At 41.2% G+C, this 15528-nt stretch overlaps 1 pseudogene; it reads right to left on the bottom strand.

Moving 5' to 3' along the window:
- Positions 1-507: 507 nt before the first annotated feature.
- LOC147609791 (uncharacterized) lies at positions 508-3702 on the bottom strand (annotated as a pseudogene).
- Positions 3703-15528: the final 11826 nt, after the last annotated feature.

Below are 15528 nucleotides of genomic sequence, written 5' to 3'. Positions count from 1 at the left end.
AGAGCCCTTTTTTCATCACACAGTCGCTTAGGCACCCATATTGGGTCTAAAAGAGGATACCATTCAGCATATATAACCTCCCCTGATGGGTGAACATAATTTAGGCGCTCAAAAATTCTACGGGCACGCTGTGAAAATCGTTCGAGCCACTTTTCAATCTCCAATTTTTGTATCCTTATCTGCCTGGCTTTGCGGACTCGCCATTTCCGTAATTTCTGCCATTGCATGGCAGCATTTACATCAGGCAAGGCAATTAATGCCAGTTTCTCTTCCTCTGCAAAGAAACAATGATACGAAGTGAAGAAGTTCATAGATTGGCAGAAAATTATAATGGACTGCTGCTCAACATTATATTACACAAAGACATTTTCACCGGGAAAATAAAAAAAATTACGACAGCCACAAGAAGCATTAGGTTTTCAAAATGGCATAGCCATAAGAGTGAATGGCATAGGTATGGGAACACTAAGTAAAGGCTAAACAACTGAACAATGACAGTTGCCTGCTTACAGTACAGAATCTGGGCAAAAAAGGAAAGGTCTTAACATAGTTTTTTGCAAGCTCTTGAGCGGGTGGCTTTCTTTTCACCTTTGGTGCTTTCATCTTTGTCCTCCATCTTCTTTGGGGAACCATAGCCGTTGCTTGCAGTTTCTTCAGGTACCTCTTCGGGGCCCACTTTTCTCTTTGCCTTAGCCTTTCGCAAAAAAACCCTCGAGAGGGCTGTTATCACCAACTTCCTGCGGGTCCTCTATGTTGTTAGTCTTCAATGTTTCCCCTGATGCACTGGCACTAGCCATTGTCTGCTGAGAAGTTTTTACTGTGTCAGTTGTTGCAGTAGGCATGGCACGCGCATGAGGAACCATGACAAAAAAATCATCTTCTTCTGATTTACTGCTCACGTCACTGCCTTCCTCTGTTGTTTTCATGCTTGCACTTTGCATTTGCTAGGATCCCGCATCTACTCCTTCATTCATTGTATCTAGCTCACCACCCTTCTCAGTCGAAGGGTTCTCAGTTGTAGCCTTTCCCTTACCTTTGGTGTCATGCACACTGCCCACATCATGTAGGGGCTTTGAGAGGCCTGCAACAAAAAAATCTTTGATTACACCCTTTATAAGCATGTCATGTATGCTACATAATATGTTTCATATGCTAACTATGTGTGCAGCTAGGCCAGTATGCTAATTAGCATTCCCGTGTATGCTAGCTAGCATAATCATATATGCTAACTAGAATATCAAGTATGCTAACAAGCATACCAGGTATGCTAACTAGTAAACCTTATAATCTCTAAGCAATTCAAGTGTACCCAAAAGCTTCTATGTGCTTACTAGAGCACCGTATATGCTAATTAGCATATCCAACATGCTTAATAGCATATTAAGTATGCTAATTAGCATATCCAGTATGCTAGTTAGCATACAGGATATGCTAATTAGCATTCCAGTATACTAACCAGCATACTGGATATGCTAATTAGTATATCCTGTATGCTAACTATCATTCCAGCTAGCATATCCGGTATGCTAATAAGCATATCCAATATGCTAACTAGCATACCTAGTATGCTAACTAGCATACCTAGTATGCTAACTAGTAGACCTTATAACCTCTAAGCTAATCCAATATGCTCCAAAATGCTTACTAGCATATAAAAATTGGTAATTAGCATATCCAACATGCTTAATAGCATATCAAGTATGCTAACTAGCATATTCAGTATGCTAATTAGCATAACCAATATGCTAGTTAGCATACACGATATGCTAATTAACATATCCTGTATGCTAATTAGCATTTCAAATAGCAATCCAATATGCTAACTAGCATACTGGATATGCTAATTAGCATTCAATATGCTAACTCCGGTATGCTAATAAGCATACCCAGTATGCTTACTAGCATATTGGATATGCTAATTAGCATCCACTCATCCAACTAGCATATCCAGTGTGCTAGTTAGCATACTGGTTACGCTAATTAGCGTATCTTGTATGCTAGTTAGCGTATCCAGTATCCTAACTAGCATATCCGTTGTGTTTATTAGCATTCTGGATACGCTTTTTAGCATATCCGGTATGCTAGTTAACATATCCCGTATGCTAGCTAGCATACTGGATATGCTAGTAGGCCTACTTGATATGCTAATTAGCATATCCGGTATGCTTGTTAGCGTATTGGGTATGCTAACTAGCATATATGCTATGCTAGTTAGTATACAGGGTATGCTCAGAGTATGCTAACGAGGATGCTAGTTAGCATGCAGGGTATGCTAACTAGCATATACGGTATATGCTAGTTAGCATCCTACTAGCATATCTAGTATGGTAACTAGTATACTGGATATGTTAATTAGCATATGCAATACGCTAACTATTATACTGTATATGCTAACTAGCATATCTAGTATGATAACTAGCATACCTGGCATGCTAATTAGCATATTCATTATGCTAACTAGCACACCTTTTATTCCCAATATGATCAAGCTTGCAGACTGTATGTCCTGTATGCTAGCTAGCAAGCATACATTCAAGTATGGTTTCTTACCAATCTCTGGTGTGATTGGATGTCATTTTGTTGCAAGGTTGCACAACCATGCGGTAGGTATGCTTTTTTCGCAGAAGGGAGCCCTACATACGGTCCCAAGGGAGCATGTAGCAGCAAAGCACAGAAGGTGATAATTATGCTCACAAGGGAGCTTGACCATTGCAAGGAATGGTTGGACCTCAAGGGGCAGACCACAGCCAGTACACAGGTTTGTTCCAATGTATGCTGTCTTGCACCTCTCTATCCTTCATAAAACTAGCAAGGGCTAGATTAGTTAGGACAGTTTGGAGAAACGAGCCCTGCAGCTTGGACTGCATGTGCATCAGAAGTTCAAGTTGGCTTTCAGAGTTCTGCACCTTGGATTTTGCAATTTTCACCTCAACTTACAAAACCAAGACAAAAAGAGCATGGTAAGTACATGAGTTACCTAAGCACATGTACCAAACATAAAGTGCAGAGATGAAACTTACGGACACTTACCAATTTACAGGTTATGTCTATGTCACTATCTATGGGGTCATCTTCATGAAGAGGAAACCCCATAGCCTCTACGGTGTCTTTGGTTGTCTCTATTCTGACTTCAAGCTCCATCTTTCGCCGGGCATCCACATCATTGCTTTGCAATAGAGCCTGCAACTCCATCTCAGCTGCTTGCAACCTCTGTCTCATGGCCGTGACAATAGGAGTGACCTTCGCATTTTTTGCATTCAAAGCCCTAGCAAGTTCCAGGCCCTCTTGCACTTTGTTTAGATTCTATTTCTCATAATGTAGCTATGTTTTCATTTGAAGGACAGCTGCCTTCATGCACTGCCATTCCTCCAACCCACAAAATGAAGGAGCTTCCATCTCCTGTCGACTATCTTGATGAGGCTGAAGTGTGGCCTTGGTAGATTTGGTAGTACTCTTTCCTGCCAATGCCATGTTTTCCTCGCAGATGTCAGTAGACTCATCCTCAATTTTTGAAGCTAGAAGCTGAAGATTGCGTAGTCTCCACTTGTTAACATGGCCCTCATAATAGCCCTTCTCTCGAATATCCTGCAAGTACTGCACTGCAAACTCGGCCCAATTGAACCTAATGGCTGTCCCGCTTGCAATCACGACAGGACTGAATTCTTTCACGAAACCCTTTGCAAATGCAGAGGAAATTTCCATGTTGGTTGGGGCCTTCTAGTATACATTGTAGTGCAGTTTCATCATCGACTCATACATTTCGGTGTGGATGGTGCTGCATTTGATGCGGTACTGGCTAGGATCCTTTGTTTGTTTGAACACACTGAACCATTCAGCATCAGTGACCTGCTCCCACCTAACCATTTTGGGATCTAAACCCTCCATGGAAAGGCCATAAGCAGCATTGAACTCTACCGCATTGAACTCTACCAAAGTTATATACAGAATTTTTCCTGCATGGGGATCACGACCTTCGAAGCTTTCCATCGGCCTGCACACATCAAAGGAAAATGTGCTCAATTGTAAAGGGAAATGTGCTCAACTATATTGCATGAAAATGTGCTCAACTGTATTGCATGGAGCTTCTTGTGGTACTGAAGCCGAAAGTAGAAGAGAAAACACACAGAACCCGCACAAGAGAGAGAGAGAGAGAGTACCCGAGAGGGACATTGGGGAACTTTGAGATCGCTTTGCGCTTTTGTAGGGAGATGGAGAAGCAGAAGGGGCTCTGCGTTTTCTGTGTATAGGAGAACGCGAATGCGCCGCCTTGCTTGCAGGCTCCATGGTGCTCTGGCCTTTGCACTTCATCACCCCACCACTTCGCTGTAACGCCCGTGCTAACTAGCTTCAAAGACTAGCTCGTAATTCAATATTCCAAAACTTTTATTGATTATTCTTTTTTTTTTGAAGTGCTCATTTGAGCTTTTTGTATCAGCTATAGAAGTTTTAAATATGATTACTAATACAGTGACTTACATGCCTAAACTTATGCTAACTAGGAATGCTTGTTCACACATGTGAACTAGCATAAAAAGCGTAGCACGTTAACATGCTTCTACCCAAAGGCTACTTAAAAGAAGAGGACAACAGAGAATTTTATGGTAGAATTTAGAGACCATCCCAACAATCACGAGCTAGTGGTTTGTGAGGATTGAGGGATAAAATCTAGATGATGGTAGCCTCTTATGATTTGGAGACCCTCACCTTTAAACAAGTAGTAACAGGAGCAACCAGAGCGGAGGGGAACTTGAAGTAGATAAGAAAATACCCTAAGAAGAAAACGAAGAGATCGAAGAAAAGGAGAAAGAAGGAATAAGAAACTTCCGAGTCGGATTATGGTGGACACCTCAGAATCAGATTCCAGACAAGGCTCGAATGCCGAAGAGAGAAATCCCCGGAAGAAGAAAGGCAAGAAGAAGGCAGTAGATGTTTAAGAAGAACTAAAGGTCACCCTAGCCAACAAGCTTGCAAGAGGACATGCAGGATCTAAACTGAGACTTGATGTTTGATGCATGAAGTGTAATAACTAAGATCATACAAAGGAATAGTGTCAGATCAAAAGCACACAGCAACCGTATGCTATCTACTATATGAGCAACCACACCATTGACACATGTTTTTACAACACTCAAAACAGGAATCTAAGTGTGGTGGAAAGGCAGTAGCATGAGCCACACACATCCCAATTGTTAATAAAGTCACCGCCGGGCCTCAAAACAACAAACCTTGTTGAAGAGGAGGAGGTGGAAGATTTGGATAGAGAGGATTTGGGCTGATAAGCTACTACTGCAGTGCCCCAGGGCATAGGCAAAATGACCAAAGGCTAAAGTATTCCTAGTCACAAAGTAAGGAGGAGTAGCAACCCCTAGGAGGAATATGACCTATGGGAGGATCTTAGAAAGATAAAGTTGAACATAACATTGGATCAAATGTTGAATTTGGTGCCCGATTACAGGAAAAAGCTGCTCCAAGCCATAGTGCTAAGTGAAAGATTGTCATAGATGCCCATGCAAGAAATGGAGAATCTAGCCACAAATTGCCGAAATGTGGAAATAGTCCAGGACTATGACACAACCGTTTCGGAGGTGACCATAAAAATCATAAGGCAAACAATGTCAAGGGTTATCATGGATGGAGGATCATGAGTAAATATAATATCACACAACGTGGCAAAAGAAAATAGGAGTTATCAAAATGCAGCCTTCTCTGTTCGAGATCTAGATGCCTAATCAGAGAAGAATCCGGTGAGTTTGAATCATCAGGGGAGAACAAGTTGAGGTGGCGGGATGTATTTTCACTGCCGTGTTTATAGTCCTAAAGATGATTGAGATCATGGGTGCATATCCCACGTTGTTGGGAAGATCATGGGCTCAAAAGTGGTAGAATCAAACCCAACTAGGATATAGAAAGGATTACAATCCGGAGAGGAAAAAAGAAGGTATGCATCTCGATTGTGGGGAAAGACAAGTTAGGTTTGGCTATACAACCGTTGCATGAATTACTTGAAAGTGGTGGAAGATGATGAGAAAGAGAAGACCTTGAAGGATAATCCAGACCTTAAGTCACTCTTCAAAGTAGACATAGAGCGGATTGTCCAGAGATACGATCCAAAAGTCCTAGTCACTCATCCTGAGGTGCTGATAAATGAATAAAGTACAAAGGAAGAGGAGGAAGGCACTCACTCAAGCAAGATAAGGCCATGGTTTCTCTTAGCAGGAAGAAGACAAAACCAAAGAGATGTAATGTTAGAGTTCAAGAAGATGAGCTTGAGGAGGTAAACCTAGGAGATGCTCAAGAGCCCAAAACAGTCAAAGTCAGCGCCGCAAAACTAAGTCAAGAATTCATAGGAAAACTCTTGGAGCTATTAAGATCCTACAACGATGTTTTTGCATGGAAATACTCTGACATGAAAGGAATCCATCCCAGATTTTATGAGCACAAGATCAATCTGAAGGAGGATGCAATTCCTATCAAGCAGAGTAGTGAATCCTAGCTATGTCAAGCATGTTAAAGAGGAGATAGAGAAGCTATTGAGAGTGGAATTTGTCTTTTCGATTGATAGAGAAGAATGGCTATCACCCATAGTCATCGTCCCCAAGACGAATGGGAAGTTCATCACTCTATATAGGCTATAGAAAATTGAATGCCTCCACCATATCGTATCTGTTTTCTCTACCATTCATAGATTCTATACTAGATGTTGTAAGCAAGACATGAGGCATACTCATTTCTAGATGGATTCAGTGGGTACAACCAAGTGCACATGCCTCTAGAGGATAAGGAGAAAAAAGCCTTTGTGATTGAATAGGGGGTGTTCTCCTCGAATGTGATGACCGTCAGGCTGAAGCATGCTCCATCCATGTTCCAAAGGATGGTGCGAGAAATATTCTATGAATATTTAACCACCTTCATGAGGGTATTTGTGGATGACTTCAATGTGTTTGGAAGGAAAGAAAACCACATAAAGCATCTAATGATTATCTAGAGAAGTTCAGAACAACCAGACTGAGCCTCAATCTAGCAAGTGCGCCTTTCTTGTCCACGAGAAGATATCTATTGGGACACATACTATTTGCAAAAGGATTGGCAGTGGATCTGGAAAAAGTCAAGAGCATAGTAAATCTCTAACAGCCCAATAATACCAAAGAGTTATCCAGATTCCTCGGATTGATCAAGTGGCATAGTAGTTTCATGAGGTTCCTGGCAAACGTGGCAATATCCCTGTACAATCTGTGAAGGATGCAGAATATGTCTAGTTAGGAGCTTGTCAAGAAGCATTCCAGAATTTGAAATGGATATTGTTATTAGCACCGATTCTTCAATAGCCAAATTTTGATCTGGTGTTCCATGTGTTCGTGGATGCTTCTGACTTTGCCATAGGAAGCTCTTTGATGCAAGAGTCACATGAAGGCTAGTTTCGACCAATCTATTATGCAAGCAGAATAAAGAGAATGTGGGGGAGAGGGAGAACTTCAAACCCTAGCAAGCAAACACACACACACAAAAGAGAGCAAGACACAAGAGAGAGATGGATAGCTAACTTTTCTTCTATCTTCTTCTTCTCTACTCAACCAACCTAACATAAAGATAAGAGTACACCCTATATGGGTTAGTACTCAACTACTACAACATACAAGGGTTGGTCCATAATGTGAACCTGACTAAATGAGCTAGCACTATAACTATGCCAGTCTCTAGTAATCCAAAATGGCTGTCCATCCCACTGGCCGCATATCACCCATAATCTCACCAACCATGCCAGTGGTGTAGATGCGAAATGTATCACCCAGGTGGGTCATCAATGTCCGCCGCCATAGCACTAGTTGAGCTCAATATCTCAACACTCCCCCTCGAGGTCAACTTCACACACTGCACTCCATGTCGAATCCTAAACCCGTGGGTGCCCAACCACTTGATCATCTGTGCTCCTGACATATACCATATCTATATCTCCTGCTAGAACCTTCTCCCTCACAAAGTAATAATGCACTTCAATGTGCTTCATTCTAGCATAATATACTGGATTACTGGCCAACTATATGCTGCTCATGTTGTCACAATATATGACAACTGCCCTATCCACGGGCTCTCCCATGTCACCAAGTAGCTTCTGAAACCAAGCTACCTCACAAACTTCCATAGCAACACCCTTATACTTTGCCTCTGTACTTGACAAGGCAACTATTGGCTGCTTCTTATACTGCTCCAACTCATAGCAGCACTCCTAAATGAGAACATAAAACCACTAGTAGATCTCTTGTCTACAATACTACCAGCCCAATCAGCATCTGTGTACCCATGCAACTGTATCTCTGTACTAGCCTCATAGAAAAGTCCATAATCAACTGTCACGGACTTTATGTACCTAAGGATCTGTCTAGCTGCATCCAAGAGTGTCTACCTAGGGGCCTGCATAAACTCACAAGTCCAACAGCATAGCTCAAGTCTCGCCTTGTAATGGTCATGTAGATCAAACTACCACTATGGCCTGTATGTAGTGGGGTCCTTCAAAAGCTCACTTGTATCTACGAAAATCTTTTTGTTCTACTCCAATGGCACTAAAATAGGCTTACAGCCTATCATACCATACTTAAACAATATGTCCAAGCCATACTGACTTTGCAGTAGCAAAATGCCATCAGGTGATCTCACCACCTCTATGCCCAAGAAATACTGCAACTCACCCAAATCCTTTATCTCAAACTTCTACTCCAAAAGCATCCTGACATCATCTATGTCTGCACCACTATCACTAGTGATAATCAAGTCATCCACATAGATGACTAATAGCATGATCCCTCTATCTATCTTTTTCACATATAAAAGAAAAATATGCATTGGATATCTGAAATCCAATGGTAACAAGATACTCCCCAATCTTGTTTGACCATGCTCTGGGTGCCTGCATCAAGCCAAGGCTTTGCATAACCTGCACACAAAATCTGGATGTGCATCACTCCCATAACTTGGTGGGGCTGCATCATGTACACTTCTTCTTGCAAATCACCATGCAAGAAAGCATTCTTTACATCCATTTGATGTCAAGACTAACCCTTTGCTGTAGCCATAGTAATGACAGCTCTCACAGTTGCCATTCTTGCAACCGGACTGAATGTCTCCTCATAGTCTATGCCATGAGTCTATGCACAGCCCTTGGCAATCAATATTGCCTTGTACCTGCTCACTGAACCATCAGCATTGTGCTTGACTTTATACACCCACTTACATCCAATTACCTTCTTTTCCTTAGGCAAAGACACTAACTCCCATGTTGTATTTGCATCCAATGCTGTCATCTCCTCATCCATGGCATCTTCCCATTTCTTATTTCCAATTGCCTGCTCAAAGCAATTGGGCTCAACCTTCTGTATTTCTTTTACCATGTAAGCATAATGATGGGTTGTATATCCATATCTTAACCTGTCAATAGGGTATCTAACCCTCATAGACCTGCGTACACCTGGATCACTGCCAAGTGTCCTCAAAAACAATCCTGGTTCTCCTTACACCAGGAGTAACCACAGACGGAATGCTAAGCTTCTCATCAAGGCTCTACTCAGAGCCACTAGAGTCACCATCCACATAAGAGTGACCTGCTCACAGATCAGACACAAAAGGTTGATCTACCTTTTCCTTCCCTTTTCTGTGATACATGTGTACCTGCATCATTCCTCAACCTGCTTGACCATGGGCTAACATTGGATCCACTACTCGAGGACTCCCCAGGTCCACTCAGCACCTGTGAGTGCTACTCTACATGTGGTGCAACATCAATACTTCTTACATCTTCATCTTCTATTGCCTTCACTACTAGTGCATACCAGCTACTCATCTCATCGAAGACATCTCTGCTTACTCGCATCTCACGAGTGGTAGGGTTATAGCATCTATAACCTTTTTTCTCCATAGCATAACCAATGAAGATGAATTCTCTGCCTTTGGATCTAACTTTGTTCTCACTTCATCTGCATCTTCTATTGCCTTCACTACTGGTGCATACCAGCTACTCATCTCATCGAAGACAACATCCCTGCTTACTTGCATCTCACGAGTGGTAGGGTTATAGCATCTATAACCTTTTTTCTCCATAGCATAACGAATGAAGATGTATTTCTCTGCCTTTGGATCCAACTTTGTTCTCACTTCATTAGGAACATGTATAGATACAATACATCCAAACACTTTAAAGTGAGACACATTCGGTCTTATGCCTGTAAACTTTTATTTAGGAGTCATACCATGAAAAGCTACAGTGAGTGTCCTGTTCATAATGTACACATCAGTTGCTACTGCTTCTGCTGCCCAAAAGTAATGTGGCATATTCTTTTCAGCCACCATCAAGGCACATGCCACTTCTGCAATGTGCCTATTTTTCCTTTTTGCAACAACATTCTGTTGGAGTGTACCTGCACATAGACTACCTCTTGATTCCTTGCTTTCTTAGGAAATTACTGAACTCATTAGAGAAATATTCTCCCCCACCATTTGATCTTAGGCATTTTATTTGCATGCCTTTTTCCTTTTCGACCAAGGCTTTAAATCTCAAAAAGTGAACAAACACCTCACTTTTCTCCTTCATATAAACCCACACTTTCTAGTGTGGTCATCAATGAATGTAACATAGTACCTGCAACCTACAATTGTTGCAGTCTTGATCGATCCCCATACATCTCAATGTATGACATCTAATGGCCTTGCAATAACATGATTTTAATGTGGGAAAGCATGTTTGGCCTATTTACCAGGTTGGCATGCTTCACATACCTTATGCATACTGTCAACCTTAAACTTTGACAAACCTGTAACAATATTTTGGACCTACATAGACTTCAATCCCGCTATACATTCACATGACCAATGCGCTTGTGCCATATACCAATATCTACAATTACACATGTTCCATGTGCAAACATGGCTGCCTTTATTCTGAGGCATGTTCACATCCAAAGTAAACATCCTACCATTTCTGCTACCCTTTGCAACCAAGTGACACTTATTTTTGAAGTCTTCCACAAAACATCCTTGAGGATTAAACCTCACTTACAGACCTTGCTCAACCATCTGCCCAACAAAAACCAAGCTCTTTATAATATTCGAAACATGAAGTACATAAGCCAAGTACTTCATTTTTTCATCCTGCATAGACAATGGCACTTTAGCAACATGCGCAATGGGATGCGCAATATCATCACTTGTTTCTACATAACCTAGTTTTTTCATTTTCTACATATCTTTGAACCACTTAGCATGACTGGTCATGTGGTTTGAGGTGCCAGAATCTACATACCATATATCTTGAGATCCTGACACATCCCGTATTATGGGATTAAGCATGTGCTGCATCACAAACAACTGCTCACTTCTGTCATCACCTCCATGTTTGCTAGATGATGCAAGTTGCCTTGCTGCAACTTCCCACTTTTAATGTCATTCTTCTTTTTGTAGCAGTCCTTTTCCATGTGTCTTGGTTCGCCACAGTAATAGCACTCTATACTATTTGCATTTTGATTTCTTTGCCAACCACCTAGGCTTCTTTGGCTCCCCTTGCCTCTAAACTGGCCTCTTCCACCTGTGTATGATTGCTATTATGAATCATTGGACTATTGTTGTCCAGAATTCTGATTTCCTTGTCAGGCACCACCTTGGCCTCGACTACGGCCTCTACCTCTACCTCTACTTGAATTAGAGTAGAAGGTCTGTTTTGATTTGTTCTTGCTTTGTGAAGAAGAATCCTCACTTAAAGCCTTTTCTTCTATAATCACCATAGATATCAAGTCCAAAAAATTTGAAATATTCTCCCTAACTGCAATGGAGGTCTTGAATGGCTTGTACTCTTTGCCAAGCCCATTCAGATAGACACTCACCAAATGATCATCCTCCACTGATACATTGATAGACCCAAGGGATTCAACAATTCTTTAAGGTATATTCATTGATGGACATGCTTTTCTTTTCCACAATATGCAACTCTTGCTTTAACTGCAACTTCCTTACTTTTATGTTAGTCTCGAATATCTGAACCAAATTCTGCCATGCAACTGCTGGAGTGTTTGCATCCTATATGTGTCCTATCATAGTGTATGTGACACTAACTGAAAGCCATTATATGACTTTTCTTGCACCCTGATTCCAATCCTTAAATGCCTTTATATCTGCAAGAGTGACATTCTCCTCAGATAACTCTGGAGGCTCCTCATTGTCTCCTTCTACATAATCCCAAAATCCTTTACCCATTAGGAAATTGATCATTTTAAACTTCCAAGCATTTTAGGCTTCTCACTAACAATCTGATTAATTTCGTCAGAGATGTTTTCCTATAGCAATCAAATAACCTGCAAACAGATAACTTTTGTGTGCAACCTGTAATATAGAAATATCTCATGTAACAGTTGCAGAGCAGTGATACTTCAGCACAGCTTGTGTGTCACCAAATATGACTAGAGTACATGTACATACACTGAGTATCAACAATACATGTGCAAACCCTGTCTACACTTCCAAAATACACTGCTGCACTACAATAACCAGATTTCGAGCAAAAACAGTTCTCTACCAGAACTTCTAGAAAACTGTCGAAAATACCCTGCGGCGATGAAATGGGACCCGTAATGCACTTGAAACGCGAATCTGGCTTTAAAAATGTCTACCAATAGACAATAAACCTGCCTTGTAGTTCCACTCCCGTGAAGATACCTCCTCAATCAGAGATGTGTAGCTCCTATAGCTACTGAGAGGGTGTTGTACCTAAACCAAGAAGGGGAAAGAGATGATGGTGCTCTTACCCGTGTAGTACCACTTCTTTCCTTGCTTGCTCTTGTCTCTTGCTTGCCTCCTTAGCTCTCACAAGAACCAGGCTCTGATACCATAAAGAGAATGTCACGAGAAGGGGAGAGCTTCAAACCCTAGTAAGCAAACACACACACACATAAGAGAGAGAGCAAGACACAAGAGAGAGATGGATAGTTGAATTTTCTTCTATCTTCTTCTTCTCTACTCAACCAACCTAACATAAAGATAAGAGTACACACTATATGGATTAGTACTCAACTATTACAATACACAAGGGTCGGTCCATAATGTAACCCGACTAAATGAGCTGGCGCTATAACTATGCCAGTCTCTAGTAATCCAAAATGGAAGTCACACAGCCTGTCATCCTACTTGCCGCATATCACCCATAATCTCACCAACCATTCTAGTGGTATAGATGAGGAAGCTATCACCCAGGCGGGTCATCAATGTCTGTTCGCCGTAGCACTAGTTGAGCTCGATATCTCAAAGATTGAGCAGAATTATTCCACCACATGGAAAAGGAATCACTGGGGATGATCTCAATCAAAAACATTCGGGCATTATCTATTAGGTAATGTCTTTAATTTTCACATGGACCACAAATCACTCTTATATCTTGTGAACAAACCAGATTTAGCATGAAAATTAGCTAGATGGATGTTGTTTTGCTGAAGAGTTTGAGTTCACTATCAAGCACACGTAAGGAAACAAACATGCAGTGGAAGATTTCCTATCTAGACTGGAGTCGGGAGAAACTCTAGATGGGGTGGAGGATGGTTTTCCAAATGCTCACCACTTCACCGTAGATGGAAAGAGACCAAGTTGGTATAATGAGATGTTGGAGTTTCTTTTCAACTTGTCATTTCTAGAGTACATGTCCAGAGATGAGAGCAAAACAATGACTCTCTAGAGCAAGTTGTTCATGGTGCTAGGCAAGATAACTGTACAAGATGGGCATAGACTAGATTTTGAGAAGGTGCATGCATGAGCATGAATAACAAGCTGTGCTAGTAAAGGTGTATCTCACTCAGAAAAAAATAGTAAATGATACCCTCAATGTTGTTTCTCTAACATCCAATATTGTACTTAATTGGATTTGATGTTGCTCTTAAGCTTCATAATAGAACTTCAAGTGTTGATGATTGACTTGAAAGAAGTCCCTAACTTTACTAGCTCAAAGAATGGGAAACAAATATATTCTGTGGCCACAGATTACTGCACGAAGGGGGTAGAAGCTAAAGCTTTGAAAGACAGTAAGGCATTATCGTTTATAAAGTTTCTGTACAAAACTATCATAACAAGATTTAGATGCTCAATAGAGATACTCAGCAATTAAGGGAGCCACTTCCTTAATGAAGTGAGAAGCTAATAGAGTAACACGTGATCATACATAAAAAATCAATAGTCTACTATCCACAGGCTAATGGTCAAGTAGAATCCACAAATAAAATCTTGAAAGGAATTATGGTCAAGACAGCATGAAAACAGAATAGATTGGGACATAAAGAAGGATTCTACATTATAGGCATTCAGAACAGCCTACAAGAAAGCAACAGGACTTATGCCATTCAGCATGGTGTATGGACTGGAAGTAGTAGTGCCATGAAGTTCCTCACACAAAGCCTCAAGATAGCCGCGGCTGAAAGAGTCTCTCCGGAAGAGTTTGAAGTTCACATAATCGAGAAACTCCTTCAATTGTATGAAAAGAGACTGCATAGTGCATGGACAACCAAGATCATACAGAAAAGAAGGAATCTCCAAGTGGATAGGAACACAAAATTTAGAATCATTCAAGAAGGAGACACATTCCTACTATTATTCTCAAGAATGGGGCATCACCCAAGAAAGCAGAAGATGAGATGGATAGGTTCATTCAGAATCGTTAAGAAAATGGGAACGGGAACCTTCACACTGGCAAGCCTGAATGGAGAAGTCTAAAGAAACTGGTGATTGGATAGAGGTTTAAGCCTTATCATGGAAGGATGCCAGAAAAGGAAGAGACCCAAGTAAGACAAGTACGTCTAGATCCGAAGAGTGTCCAAGGCGTAGAATCCTAATCCAGTCAACATTAGGAATTGCAAGTGGGACAGAATTCTGGAGAGAGAAAAAATGGAAAAGAACAAAATTTAAAACTAGAAATTGTCGATGTAAATATGATCTCACTATGGACAAAAAGCGTGGAGCCAACTAGCAACTGCATGGGGAGGCACACACCATACAAATGGCCGAGAGACACTGCACTTTCTCAACAATCAAACGCTTCATTAGCATGTTTCTATTATGCAAAACCTCTATGCTTTGATGCGTTTCCTACCCTCTTTGCTAAGATTTGTTATGATCCTCGCCTTCTTTCACTCAACCCTAGCTATCTCTTTCTTGGCAGGCTGGTGGAATTTGAATGCCTATCATCCAATCTATACAAGGAAGCAAATAAACATGCAAAGTGGCTCAAGAAAATGGGCCTGAAGCAAATCATAGAGCTACCCTGGAAGGAGCTCTAGCATAACTTCAGAGTAGGCGAATAGCTCCTCCCAAGGAAGTTTGAAGAGCTGCCTTAGGAGGATCTCCAACATAACTTCAGAGCAGGTGAATAGCTGAAGCGATCTAACATCATCACTCTGCCCTCAGGAGGGAAGAGGGAATTCAACCCCCTTTATGTGGCTGAGGTGTTTCGTTTGTCCACAGAAGGCAACGTGGAGATCAAACCTGCAAAGGATGATGACCTAATTAAAGAAT

The sequence above is a fragment of the Cibotium barometz genome, chromosome 50, assembly GCF_041138505.1.
Source record: "Cibotium barometz isolate CiBa-2024 chromosome 50, ASM4113850v1, whole genome shotgun sequence".
Lineage (NCBI taxonomy): Eukaryota > Viridiplantae > Streptophyta > Polypodiopsida > Cyatheales > Cibotiaceae > Cibotium > Cibotium barometz.
Note: the sequence above shows the minus strand (reverse complement) of the source record. Positions and strands in the feature narration are given on the sequence as shown.